The sequence below is a fragment of the Lissotriton helveticus genome, chromosome 4_1, assembly GCF_964261635.1.
Source record: "Lissotriton helveticus chromosome 4_1, aLisHel1.1, whole genome shotgun sequence".
Taxonomy (NCBI): Eukaryota; Metazoa; Chordata; class Amphibia; order Caudata; family Salamandridae; genus Lissotriton; species Lissotriton helveticus.
This window is the reverse complement of record NC_136063.1, coordinates 485,574,855-485,589,959: the sequence shown is the minus strand read 5'-3', so window position 1 is coordinate 485,589,959 and position 15,105 is coordinate 485,574,855.

Here is a 15,105-nt window from a genome sequence, read left to right as displayed (position 1 = left end):
AACGACATAAAAAGAAAGAGGTGATCCCTTGATTTAAAGTATTTTCACATCATCAAATTGCATTCATCTTTTGCATGTATCTGACATTTTTTACATTAAGCACACCATGGATTTCCTTTGATTAATCCCATTCATAAAGACTTTATAGTCATACTCCATTTATTTTATATTTGGCACTCATAATCCATGAAAAAATAATAAAACAGTTATGCAAAATTCGATTGCCATAACACTCTCATGATATAAATGCCAATTTCTTCTGCACAATTCAGAATCATAATGATTTTTACAAAATTGCGAATTTCTTTTACATGCCTATTGACTGGCTTTATCTAGTGGCAGACCATACATTAAACAAGATCAATTGCATATTAGAGCACTACATGGATCAAACATTTTTAGGTTAACCCTTCATTTGACCTATTTTCTAACACTGTATGTTAGGGTGCACTACTCCCTCCATACCACACTCTTATCCCACACCACTTAGTAGGTTTCAATGTACCTTCATGTTTATATAAATGGCAAATCGTACTTACATCGCATTGAGGTGTGAGATGTAACTTATCCAATAGAGGTTAATTTAACTAATTTCTGGTGTCTACTTTATTTATAACTTTCATATGTTGCTGCTGTCATATAGATATAACTACTTATGTGTGACATTTGTTGGAATAAACCAAAATGCTCTCATCATGCCCAGTGTTAATAAATATTAAAAAGTACTTGATAGAAATAAAGTGCGACAGTGGTTCCCACATTGTATACGGATTCATCCAGTGTTGGTGTACCCTCTCTGCAAATCTCATATAAATGCTGTTATCATAGAGGCTCCTAGTTAAACATAAAAAGGCACAGTGAGATGAAATACAAAGTTAAAACATGTAGTACAGGCAAGTTACTCTACAAACCTCCCCAGATTAAATGCATAAAGTGTGGTATGGATTCACATATAAAGTGCTGTTAGTATGCAGGATATTCATTTATTGCTTGGGGTACACATGCTTCATAGATACTGTTATTATATAGATTCCTTATCAAATGTATAAAGTGTGTAATTAATAAAAAGCAGAATAAAATACACAAAGGTTCAACATTCATCCAACAGTCTGTATGACTCGACCATGTTGTTCTTATTAGGAAAGTTTCTATCATACATTATACTCACAGCTCTATTATTTTCCTTGCAATGTTAACAATGCAGCTCTTACAAGTTAATTCACCATGCTCTAAAAATGACTGTTACTTAAACCTCCGTTTGTGTAAACACATATAGAAGTCCTTTATTAGGAACGTGGTCCCTCAAAGAATATAGAATTCATATGACCATCTCACATCAGTTTCATTTCTCAACAGCTCATTAAAATGGGTACCCTCATTGTGTCATCATGATTCTCGAATTCCTCACCTCCAATGTTAAGTGCCTCAAACAGTGCAATAAAATACACACAGTTTATTATGACCTGTTACCATAGAGTCCAAGATATAACTTTCTTTTTTCTTTGCATTCCATTGTTGTTGCAAGGGGCAGTATTCCTTGCAGATTCCCTTAAAAAAATCCATGGTCTTTCAAACCAACCTCCTTATTTCATTCTTAAAATAATTCTTCAAAGATGCACATGCACTTCTGCATTTAAGTTGTGGCCCCACGTCACCTCTGTGTCCATTAGCACAAACAATCTACATTCTGTTGTCCTGAGTCTTTGCTACCGGTTCCCTTCTCTTGAACTTTTAGTAATATGCTGAATTCTGAAATATCGCAAATACTTTGTTTCACCAGTGTGGGATTCCAAAAAGTGTTTAGCAATTACTTAGCAAAAATAATTCCCCTTTATTGCACACATGTGGAGTGGTGTGGCTCACTGGTTAGAGGCGGCAGACCCGGAAGCAGAGGATGGCCTGGGACCAGGGTTCAATTCCCGACGTGGCAGGGTCGTGGACCAGGGTCAGCGGACTCGATAATTCTTGCTTTGGTGCCTACTCTAACCAGGGATCACACTCGGCAACTCTGGGCATTAGCTTGCCTCATCTCCACAACGGCCCCCCACATACACCGGGGATGCCTGGTTTCACCTTGGAGATACCCAGCAGGGATCATCTCACAGGGAAAGCCAGGACGGGTTCCCCAGTGGTCTACAGCGCTGGGACGCCCCATTGCTGGGGTAGCCATGCGCTTTACAAGACAACATAACATAACATAACATGTGCTTTAAAATTCTCGATGTTATCTTGTTTGTCGTACTGCCTATGTAGGTCTTGCCAAATGTACATTTCAAGACGTATAACCACAAATATAGTTTCAAATGTAATGTGTTCTCTGATTTTCATTTTCTCTCCATTGTCGAGTCTTTAAGGAGATTTATTGACCCAATATTCACATGCTTTAAACTTTTTGCATTTCCAGAGCCCAGTCTGTTTCTTACCTAACCAGTTGAAGCAGTTTGAATTTGTAGAGGACACGTGACTTTGTGTTAACAGATCACTAAGGGAAGCCACATTTCTATATTCTATTTGTGGGTAATCAGGTAATAGCTTGTGTAAATGCTCATTCAAACAAAGTATTGTCCAGTTTTCCTTATTATTTTTTAAAGGTCACCATGGAACACAACAGAATCCGTGGTATATCTTATCTCCCCTTTGTCTTTGAATTTTGTGGTTTTAGCAACTATCAAATGTTCCCTTTTTACTATGTCCAGCTCTATATAACACATTTTCAAGAATCTCTTTAGTGTAACCTCTTTGCTCATATCTACTTATAATCTCATCTGCTTGTGACTCAATGTCCTCCATTTCAGAGCAGTAATACCTTATTCATAGAAGCTCTCCATATGGTACACTTCATCTCAGAGCTTCAGGATGCCAACAATTTGCATAAAGTATGCCATGACATGCTGTGACCTTCCAATGAATTTTAGTGCACAGCTTTACATCCTTAATGTAGATCACATAATCCAAGATATTGATTCTGGTTGCAATGATCTCACTGATAAATTTTATATTACAGTCATTCTTATTTAGTAATCCAATTAAGGTATCCAAACTAGCTCTTTCACACTCTGATGATGTAAAGATAATCGATAAAGTGAGTCTAAAGCCGAACATGGTTTAACATTACTTGGTTCTTATCTGTCCACACCATCTATTCCTTCCACCAATCCATCATTAGGTTGGTGTATGTTGGAGCAAAAGCAGTGCCCATGGTGATGCCTTGTTGTTGTAAAAAGTAGAGGCATTTGAAGGTGAAACCACTGTGCTCTAAACAAATTTCAAGCATGTCCAGTAACAGTGCAGAGTGTTTAATCAAACATTTTGATATTACAAAAAATGAGAAGCAAAATGAGAAACATAAAGTCAAATTCAGAGTTCCTTGTAAAGTACACAACAAGTCTATTTATGCTTCATTGCTCTTTTATTGCTTTTCTTTCATCTGGAGGACAGAATAAACAAACACAGCCACCAAATTTTGCGTAGGCATGGGCTTCTTTAGGGCAGTGTTATCAATGTAGTAGTGATGTAATCGAAAAATGACAGTGTTCTACTGGAGTCCTCCGTCATATGTTCCACTTCATTGAAATGCAAGTGTAAGCTCGAGCAATCAGCAACACTAGATCATTTTCAGAGTCACAGTTCCAAAAGCGTGGATTTGGACGTGAGCGTCCGGATGCTTCTGCTGAACATGATCTTTTGCTCAACTGAATCATTATTCCTGACTCTGAAAACAGTCTAGTGTTGCTGATTGCTTAAGCTCCTACTTGCATTTCAAAGAAGTGGAACGTATGACGAAGGACTGGATTCAAGCTAGCCTGCCTGATATGGGTTTTTACCCCCAAACCAGTCCCAAAATGCTTGTTTACGGTCCAGGGAAGACATGGCCTGGCAGTTCGGGCTGGACTGTTCCCATGAGGAACAGGGTCAAGACTGATTTGCATATGGCTGGGTTTGAACTGGGATGACAAAGTGAGCTAAAGAACAATGATGGATTCAACCCAGATCTGTGACCAGGGGTGAGTTTTTGAAAAGTTTCAGCGCTCTGTCAATCATCTCCTTGTGTTTGCTTTGTTCGCCTCAAAGTTTTAAGGGCATGCCCAAACATGGTGTTACCCAAAACTGGCCCCAGGATACTCGCTTCTTATCCAGGGAAGACCTAGCTTGGCAGTTCAGGCTGGACTGTTCCCGTGAGGAACAGGCTCAAGACTGATTTGCATATGGCTGGATCTGAACTGGGGTTGCAAATTGAGCTAAAGAATGATGATGTGTTCAACCCAGATCTAATAGTGACTGGGGGTGAGTGTCTAAAATGTTTCAGTGCTCTGTCCATTATCTCTTTGGGTTTGCTTTCTTTGTCCTAATTTGGCAGGGATGGCCAGACGTGGGTCCCTTGCTCATTTTGCCATTGGATTCAAGCTCAAGCTAGCCTGGCTAATGAGGGGTGTTACCCCGAAACAAGTTCAAGGATGCTTGTTTCTGGTCTAGGGAAGACCTGGCTCAGCAGTTTGGGCTAGACTGTTCCCATTGAGGGACAGGGTTAAGATTGGTTTGCATATGTCTGGGTCTGAACTGGAATGGCAAAGTGAGCTAAAGAACTATGAGGGATTCAACCCAGATCTAATGGTGACTGGTGGTGAGTCTGAAACGTTTCAGTGCTCTGTCTATCATCTCCTTGTATTTATTTGTTCACCCTAAGTTGGCAGGGTATGCCCAGACGTGGGTCATTTGCTCACTTTGCCACTGGAATGAAGCTCCCCAGGCTGATGAGGGGTGTTAGCCCGAAACTGGTGCCAGGATACTTGTTTCTAATCCAGGGAAGGCCTGGCCTGGTGGTTCGGGCTGGACTTTTCCGATGAGCAACAGGGTCAAGACTGATGTGCATATGGCTTGGTCAGAACTGGGGTGGTGAAGTGAGCTAAAGAACAATGGGGGATTCAACCCAGATCTAATAGTGAGCGAGGGTGAATGTCTGAAAAGTTTCAGCATGCCCTCCATCATCTCCTTGTGTTTGCTATATTACTGAAGTAACCAACCACACTAATATTGCCTTTGTCGGTATTAAAAACTGCAAGAAAGCCATGCTTCACTAAATATTTTTCTTGCTTGTTTATGTCCCCAAGAGGAGAAGAGACATGACCCGCTGTACTGCCAAACAGAAGGCCTGCACAGTGACGTCACACATCAGTCCTCTAATCTTTTCCGCTTGTGTAGCTCAGTGTCACTGCCCACTGAGAGCTTTAAGATGGCCCAAAAGAAACTTGCTGCCAAGAAAGTTGTCAGTGAGGAGAAGCAGCTTTCCACCTGTGGCGGTCCAAACCCTTTTTTGAGCAACGTTTTGTGCCTGCCACACTGGCCTCCAGAGAGCAAGCTGGGAGCAGCACTCTCTTATCAACAGCACCACCCCAACCTAAGCTGATGACCATGTCTGTCAGTGAAGCAGCCACTGCAATCATGGTGATGCCGACGAGCAGTGAGTGTGAATTGGATTTGTCCCCTTCGCAAAGTAGTGCCCAGTTATTTTATGAAACAGAGCTAAGAGGACAGCATTCTCAGCCAGCAATATTACATCTCCCTGATGTTGGAGCAGAACTAGGGGTTGAGCATCCTACTGAGAAAGAACCTCCTCTTTTGGAATCATTGGCTCCCAAACCTCCAGCAAGGAATGGGAACAGTACTATTCCACCATCTTCTTCAAGCACCACTTCTGATGATGATGATGATAGGGGCATGATCTGGACCCGGCCAGAGTGCAGGAAACACCAAGAGGGTAAAAATAAGTTCCCGAAAGACTTAGAACTATGGAAGGAGATAACGAGGAGGATGACAAAGATGAGCTAGTCATTGTGGAAGGTGACACAGAGGAGTCTATCATTGCTATTCAACCTGCTCCAATGGATATGGCACAGATAGCAATGCCACCTCCCATATTTGCAGAGCCCCAGCTAAGACCTGCACTTACCACTACCTCAGCAGAAGTATGCATTGCAGAGAGGCAATCAATGGCATGCCCACCTACCTCCTGTTTTTATTCATGCTTTGGCAGTGGCCCAGTAAAAAAGTACTGCTCCCCAGTTTGGGTATTACAATTAGCAAAGATGAGGAGAGCAATTCAATACGTACCAACTGCCACATGAGTGTTCATTGAGGCAAGTCTGGTTTACATTATGGCCCCAGAGGTCAAATGACACCTATGAAAAAACATCACAGAATCTGGTGGGAGGAGCACCTTAAAATAATTGCCGAAAGTGGTTGTGGTGGTGAAAGTGAGGTGAGCCAGGGAACATCAGCTACAAGTACAATCGTGGTAGGATGGGATGATGAGGATAGAAGAGGGTGATATCATTACGTAAAGCATTCCTGTCCCGAACAGTGCACCAGCGGAATCACCTACCTCAGCAAATTCACAATGGCACAAGACTCAGAGTCAGATGAATACAGTGACTGCCCCACCACAACGCACACTGAGTCTTCCATCACTTACTTCTCAAAAGTCGCCTGCATCAGTGGCCCCAGTAAATAAGAAAAAAATACAAGCTACTATTACGGGCATGTTTAGGCAGGAGGGGCTTTGGGATCGCAACCTCTCGATGGCAGTTTTGTACATTGGGAAGCTGCCAAAATTTTTAGCTCTGAATGTTCTCCCTCCTTGTTTTGGGGAAGGAGTAAGATTCTTAGAATTTGTGGCAGCCATCTAGCCAAAACGGAAGGTTCCAAGTAGGACCTATTTTGGCAGAGTTGCTGTTTCAGCTCTGCTTCACAATGTGCTACAATTGATTGGACAAGCTGTGCAGCAATGTGTTGCTCACACTATCCACCAGATGACAGACATGTGGACCACTTGTCAGGTGAATGTTCACATGTGCATCACTTCACACTGGATCTCTTTTGCCGGAGTAAAGCAAAAGATAGTAAAGATTTAAGAGAGTTTGAAGGCATGCAACAGTGGCCATGTTTGCCATGGAGAAATTACATACAGCTGCAAACATCTTGGATGAATTTTAGAGCAAGGTGTCTTAATGACTGAAAACCAGAGGTCTCAGAATTGGATTTGATGCCACGGGCAATGGAAGTAAAATAGTCAAGGCCATGGCAGACAATGGACAATGGCTATTTCAGGGTCCTGTGGTTGGCTCATTGCATCAATTTGGTGGTTCAAGACTCTTTTTAAAAAAAAAGGCATAGCTACATGCTGAACACCTGCAGAAGAATTTGCACTCATTTCAGCCATTCTTTTAAAGCCCTGAAGTGGTTGCAGATTATTCAGTGTGCTTATAGAGTGCCAGTTCAAGCTCTGGTGCAGGAGGTGCCAACACATTGGAACTCAACCTATTACATGTTGCAACTTTTGTTTGAAGAGTACAAAGAGATCAATGACTATGTCATTCAAAAAGAATGGGATGCAGTTGAGAAAGCTATGACCATGGATGAGGTGAACGTGGGCTTAGTCAAATGCCTGAAACAGATGCTGCTCCCTTTTGAAGTTTTCACAAGGGAAGTTAGCAAGGAGGACATTAAGATGGGCCAAGCTATCCCGTTGTTGCCTCTGTAAGAGAACCAGCTAAAGAAGGTGTCTGAAATGTTCACCCTCATAGGTGTGAAAGAAAACACAGAAGATCAGGACTTGGTTGAGAGCTTACTCTTTCGATTGTCTTCAAATGTAAGGCTGCAAGATGATATCTTCTTGTACAAACAGTGCATCTGTGCCACACTACTTGACCCACGGCACTAAAAAATTATGCACACAATCATTCCTTTTTCTGTAGGGGATGTTTCAAAATACAAGAGGTGGATTGTTGAGGAAGCTGGAGACCTGGAAGAACAATGGCTGGAACTAGAGTCCCACTCCACAGTATTGGGGTACAGCCTTCAAATTCAAGAGACAGCAGTCTTGTCTCACAGCAGCCAATAACACAATCAACCAAAACACTGACAACAAAAGCCACAGAAGGACCGGACCCAACCTCTGCATTGTTTTGCTATTAATCAGCAGGGCTTAAGTCCAGTGCAGAGGCATTGCCAAAAGAGGTCAAGCAAGTGGCAACAACAATGACATCAAGAGGATTTTCCAGAAGTATCTGGAAGATTCAAAATAGGTCAATGTGGATCAAAACCCATTGAGGTATTGGTTTGGGAAGATGCACAAATGGCCAGAGCTCAGCAGGCTGACAATAAAGTTTCTGACTTGTCCTGTAGAGTTTGTCTGCTGAGCGTGTGTTCAGTGCAGCTGGTACAGTTGCTATAGTGAGAAGGACCAGTTTCTCACCTAAAAACATGGAGAGATTGGCTATGATCAAAATAACCAGCAAACAATGACACCATTCCTAAAATAGCACAGGGGGAGGAGGAGGAGAAGGAGGAGGAGGAGGATTGGTCAGAATCATGTGTGTTAGCTGACCAACTTTTGGGTGAACTACCTGAGTTTGAGGACAAACTTGACTTACCAGACTGAGTATGCCCGTGCCATCATAGAACTTTGAAATTCTTTCTCTTTGAACTTCTTTCTTTGCAACAATAAATGTACCCAGTGGAACATTAAGTTTGTGTCAGATTTGCTCTGCCCTTTTTGTCACATATATTGTTGGATTGCAGTTGGACCAGTGTGCAGTGAAGAAGCCTCCACAATTCTTTCATGACATTGAGACAATGCCTGACTCACTCACATGCCTATCCTTTTTTACATCACTCAGCAAGGTTGCCCCAGAATAACATTGATTTACAAGATAGCCAATGCCAAATGATGGGTGCTCATTTTCCTGACGATGATTGGCCTTTACAAAATGAGTTAGCGAAAAGTAACCTGCACAGTCCACTCCTATGTCCACTCCTATGATCCTTTTTTTTCCATCACCTAGAAGGCTGCCCTGGAAGATGATTGGATTTACAAGACTGCCAAATTCCAATCTGTTACTTGCATCAGAGAGGAGATACAATTGTATACCTACCACCAAGCTTGGATTGGAACAGGTAACTATTTCACCAATAAGTGATATACTATTGAGTGATTGTGAGTAATGATTGATGATTTATGTGGTGGCAGACAGGGATGGAGTGTGTTCAACTGTAATTTGTAATCTTGAGTGAGATGATTTGCAATGTTTGGGGCTTGAATGATGGGTTATCAATTTTTCCTGCAGGTGATTGTCTTTTAAAACTTTGTCAGTGAAAATGAACCTGTGCCGTCCACTCCTATCCTTCATCTTTTCATCACCTAGAAGGGCTGCCCCAGAAGGTCATTTAAGTTAGAAGAAATTATAATCTGTTGCCTAGATCAAAGAGGAGATACAATTGCGTACCTACCACCATGCTTGAATTGGAACAGGTAAACATTGCACTCCTGAGTGATATAATATTGAATAATTGTGGGTGATGATTGATGATTCATGTGGTGGCAGACAGTGAAGGAGGGTGTTCAACTGTAATTTGGGAACTTGTTTCAGATTATTTGCAATGTTTGGGGCCTGGATGATGGGTGATCATTTTTGTTCCTGAAGGTGGCTGATCCTTTCACATTTAGCCAGATTTACTTGCAGGTTCCACTCCTTTTTTCTGGTTCTTCCGAGACCAGACCAGTCACTTTAGTTAACAAACAAAAACCTATACAAAATACTGCAATTCTGTGTCTCTATTACTTCTTCAACAGCAGTGCACTAAACGTCTATCTTGCTTGGGTCATGACTGGGATGGAGTTACTCAGAGTCGGGAGGAGGAGGAAAGAACTCAGGGCAGGACTGCCTCATCAACAGCTAGAAGAAAGAAGTTATCAACTTCAAACAGAAACCATGACTCTGAGGCTTAGTACTCAGCTATGTAGAATGGAGAGAGGTGTGTTGATTTTTGAAATGCTGCTGAGTGTGTGTGTTGCATTGATGTTTTTTGCTATGCGTCTAAGTCTTCTTGGTACACTCATCATGAAGCTTACCTTATTTCTGTCCTTCTCCTGGACTCTACAATACAGCTTCTGTTTTATAATCCACATGCCTTGTTGTCTACTGCACGAATGAAAGGCAAAAGCTGAGCTCAGCACTCCAGTTTACCAACAGGACCAGTCTAGACAGGGGTAGGCAGACAAAATATCGATTTTATAATATCAACCTACCATAATATCGATGTTTTAATATTGAAGGGACAGAATATAGAAGGTAAGTTATATCTATTTTTTTAATATCGAAGGGACAGAATTTCGGAGGTAAGTAATATCGATTTTCTTAATATCGATGTAAATAATATCGATATTACTAATATCGATTTTTAAATGATTTGTATGTATATTATTATGTATTTAATATGTATTATTTTTTTTATGTAATTTAAGTAAATGTATTTTAGCACTGTAGCGGGTTGTGGGTTTATGTGGGAATAGGGTGGAAAGTAATTTAATTATACTAAATTAATTATTATTTTTTTAGGAATGATAAATTAGTTTTAATTAATTGGTAATTAAATTGTATTAATTGGTAATTTATTTTAATTAATTGATTAATTGTTAATTATTTTCTGTAGCGGGTTGTGGGTTTATAGGGGAATATGGTGGGAAGTAATTTAATTATATTAAATTAATTATACATTTTTTAGGAATTATAAATTAATTTTTATTAATTGGTAATTTATTTTAATTCATTGATTAATTGATAATTATGTTTTGTAGTGGGTTGTGGGTTTATAGGGGAATAGGGCGGGAAGTAATTTAATTATAGTAAATTAGGGCTACATGTATCAAGCCATTTTTCATTCGCAGACGCTGCAAATCGCAAAAAACAGCGTTTGCGAATGAAAAATCGTTATTTGTAATGTATGAAGCAAATTCGCATGGCAAGTTAAGAAATCGCAAAATTAGCGATTCCTTATGTTGCGAGCCCCAAAAATCTGCGATTTCCCTATCGAATCCTAATTTTTTTTCTGATTTCTTAATCGCAAAATAAGAAATCGCAGGGGAATGTATGAAAAAATCGCAATTAGCGATTTGTCGAAATTCGCAATTTTGAGAATCGCAATTAACATCGAGTAGGAGCAGGTGGTAACCAGGTGCAAACTGTTTAAGGAGTCCCACAATGCAACAGACTTTTCACCACAATGGCTGGGCTGTACGTGATAGCCAGGAGGCTGCAACTCAGAGCTGCTGCACAGAGCAGGAGACGCCAGGAGAGGATATACAGTGCGCGGATTACCCTGTTCCATCGGACTGAGGAGGACATCCATACACACTACAGGCTGGATGAAGAGAGCATCCTTGATTTAATTGAGGAACTCAAACCCGTTCTTGAGCACCCCACACGCAGGACACAGTCCATCCTCACCCACATCCAGGTCCTGTGCTCACTGCACCTCTTGGCATCAGGCAGCTTCCAGGGGGTGATAGCCTCAGTAGGAGGGGTGTCACAGAGTGCATTGTCGCGTTTTTTCCACGCATTCCTTGATGCCATGGTACAGAGGTTGCAACACCACATTCACTTCCCAAACACCCCACAGGCACTAGACCAGACCAAGCAGGGTTTCTATCAAATCACACAATTCCCCACATCATAGTATGCATAGATGGGACACATGTTGCCATATCCCCCCCTCCCACAATGAGTATGTATTCAGGAACCTCAAGTGGTGTGTGATGCCAAACACATAATCACTCGCAATCAACACACAGTGCCCACACCACAGTAACTCAATACGTGTTTTCAAAGGGTAAGAAACCAATTTATTGTCGCTTCCCTAGACAACAATACTTTGTGTACATTATTTTATATCTTTTTCATATTTGCAAAAACTCATAACAGAAAAGAAAACAATAAATTGAAATATTTACAAGACTAAATAGACTATACAAACATTAAAGACACAAATTATTTACACATTAGAAAACATTTCAACATCAAGCATTACAAAAAATGATGATAATTATATCACAAACGACAGTTATTATAATCAATTAATGAGAAAAGGTAAGTTTGGGGGAGAAAATAAGTGACTCAATGGCTTATGGACACTTGAATACTGGACCAGCCGGTCCTAGTATCCTAAGGATGGCAAATTATTTTTCCCAAACAACACTGCCGACGCGTTTCAAGACCAGGCACAAAGTCACTAGTCTTTCATCAGGGCTGTGGATTCTTTGTATCTGCAAGATGCAAAGACATTGTTTTACTTGACCTAGCATGTATATTCCTTGTTTCCATACAGTGGCTACAAACAGTTCTAGGCTACATACCAATTCTGTTTGAAGGAGGACTTCCTGAAGAGTCTAGTGGTGGTCCTGTTGCTAATTAATGTAGCCGAACAGAGATGCCTAAAAAGATTTTTTAAGAATGTGTGTAAGTAGCAATTTTTTTCCGTACATTTCTATACTAACGATAACAGGTCGAACATGGGGGGGGGGGAAGAGTACCATAGTCATTAGAAACTGCCAAATTGCGGCGGGTTCAATTGTGCGGCCTAACCATCAAGGTTGGATCTACAACATGAGGGAAATACGCGTTACTAGCGAGGCAGCATACACCCAATATGTCACGGTAGATAAAATCTACCAATCGAGGAAGTTAGCCTACCTTCATTCGTTTTCTTATTTTCAAATGAAAGGAGTGCCACTAGCACCGTCCTGTAGGAACAAAATGCGACCTTAGCGATATATTCAATCGTGAAGCGGCACAAGTTAAGCGCTTGGTAAAGCAGTCTAAGTAGTTACCTGCTACTCTGCCACTGCTCGATAATGCTGGGGTCTGGTTTCTCTCAGTAAAGATGTCCGCCGCTATTTCCTGTTTGTTTTATGCTCGAAATTAAGCAGAGCATTCTGGGACTTGTAGTCCCAGTTATTAAAACAGCTGACAAATGCACCCGGAAGGCGCGCTGAAGAGCGTCCTGTTTATGGCACATAAGCCCAATCAAACTTGTGTTTAATAAAAGGCAAGTTAGTGCTTAACCCCATGTTTGTTGGAGCTGATGTAGATATTAATGCAGCATGTGATTATATGATTATGTGATTATTACAACATTCAAAAGGCATATCAAGGCCAAGGACCACATGTAGTCTTGGTTTCATGAAATAGATCACAAAGACCAAAGGACAGACCAGGGATGTCAAACCGATGCAAGTCAGGACAGATGAGTTTCTTAAATTTGGTTATACGTGCGCTTTCTCAGACAGGTTGTTGAGGCCAGTCTGTGCGCTATTGAACTTTAAAATCAGGTAGGCCTCTTTCTGTAACAGAACGCGCTCGACGTCATGGCATTTGGATTTAGAGTTTATGTTTATGTGATTCCTGTTTAGAGACGATAGCGCAATATGTAGAAAAACTAGCCAACAAGTGAACCAAAGAATTAGCCAGCACCGTTCATGTATCAAGAAACAAGTCATGTCTGCTCCAATGGTTCAGCATTTTTTCGAAAAGGGCCATAACGAACAGGAGTTCAAATGGTCTGTACTCTACACCATAAACTCTAACACCAAATGCCATGACGTCGAGCGCGTTCTGTTACAGAAAGAGGCGACACCAACTCACCACAGGATCTTCTATTACCTAAGCAATAGTCCACACTTGTCGCACTTACCTTTCTGCACATACATGTGATCCATATTTTAGATATAGAAGAACATCAGTTATCATTCATGCCTTGTGTTGCATAAACACTTAACATTGTACACTCCAGACTTTGAGTCCACTTTTGATGACTCGAGGATGTTGTAACTATAGTTTCAGTTAAATACTAGATCCTCATTGCTAAGAAGAAGTTGCTCTTGCTTTTTTGTTATTTTATCACTATCATTATTCTTTGTTGTGTTATGTAGTAGTCTGGTCTCAATTCTTTGTAAAGCTATGATATCATTTATAACGCACTAACTTAGTGCATTTGTTTCCATTTAGTTGCCTGCACTGGATAATCCTTCTGATTATTCCTACAGTTGGAGCTCATCTTGGTGTGAGGGGGACCGCGCTTGTGAAGTTGTGATGCCTTCCCTGTTATAGCTTCATTTATATTCTGGTATGAGAACTTCGGAGTGAAGTTAACTAGTTAAGTTAGTAAGTAAGCAAGTAACTGCTACTGCATAATAAATCAATTATCTTGGTTGTTGTAGGCAATATAGGTGATGTCAGCATTCCCCACAAAGGACACAATAGTTACAGAAGTATATACCTATCTTTAACTAACCAGTAAACACTTTCATAGGCAGATTAGAAGAAAACAGGCCGTGTAACTAAAAAGACAGCATTGCAAAGTAAAAGTAAATCACAAATAAACTACATCAGTCATAAATCATTAAGAAATAAAAATGTTCCCCTTTATTTTTCTTTACAAAAAAACACCCCTCTCTACAAACCAATTAACCGATCCTCATTCCATAACCAATGTCCAAATGTCCAACAAACAGCAAAACCCGGCCCTAACTCCCTTCCCATCCTCTCCACTCACAAGTCCCTCCCACCAAACAGAAATTGTAAACAGGGCTAAAACAGAGCATTGTACATTGGGGTCCTGAGCTGGTCCAGGCTTTACTCTGTCCTTTCCAGTTGGCTCTCTATAAACATCTCCTTGCGGTCCAGCTGCTGCAGGATGGGCTACAGCAATGTCCTGTCAGAGTGGGAAGAGGTGGCAGCAGGTCCAGTCAGGGCCCCTAATAGCTGGCGGTGGCGGCGGTGATTGAATGGCCGGCGCCAAAACACATACAAAGAGAGAGTCAGTCATTCATGCATCTATGTGCTAGGTAATACCCCCACCAAACCATACAAACACTCATACTGATACTAAGAAAAACATCTAATAACCCATATACATACACATGTAGCTACTCACCAACCCATGCAGCCACTTATACACAAAGTGAAAGACTAATACATATATTTAAATATTTAAACATTACTCACTAATATATGTATTCACTAAGATACACTTAATAAGCCAGTTAACCAATCAATTTAAAAAAAAATAAAACATGTAAACACTTATTTAAACATTTATTCTTCCATCAACTTTTACATATACATATATAACACATATTTATTTTTCAGAAAGACACACATTGACTGGATGGTGTCATCAGTGATGTCACTGACCATGTCATGAGTGATGTATAACTAAAATAGAAAATCAGCCTTTTAACTGTGACAATCAACTATTAGTATCATTCGATAT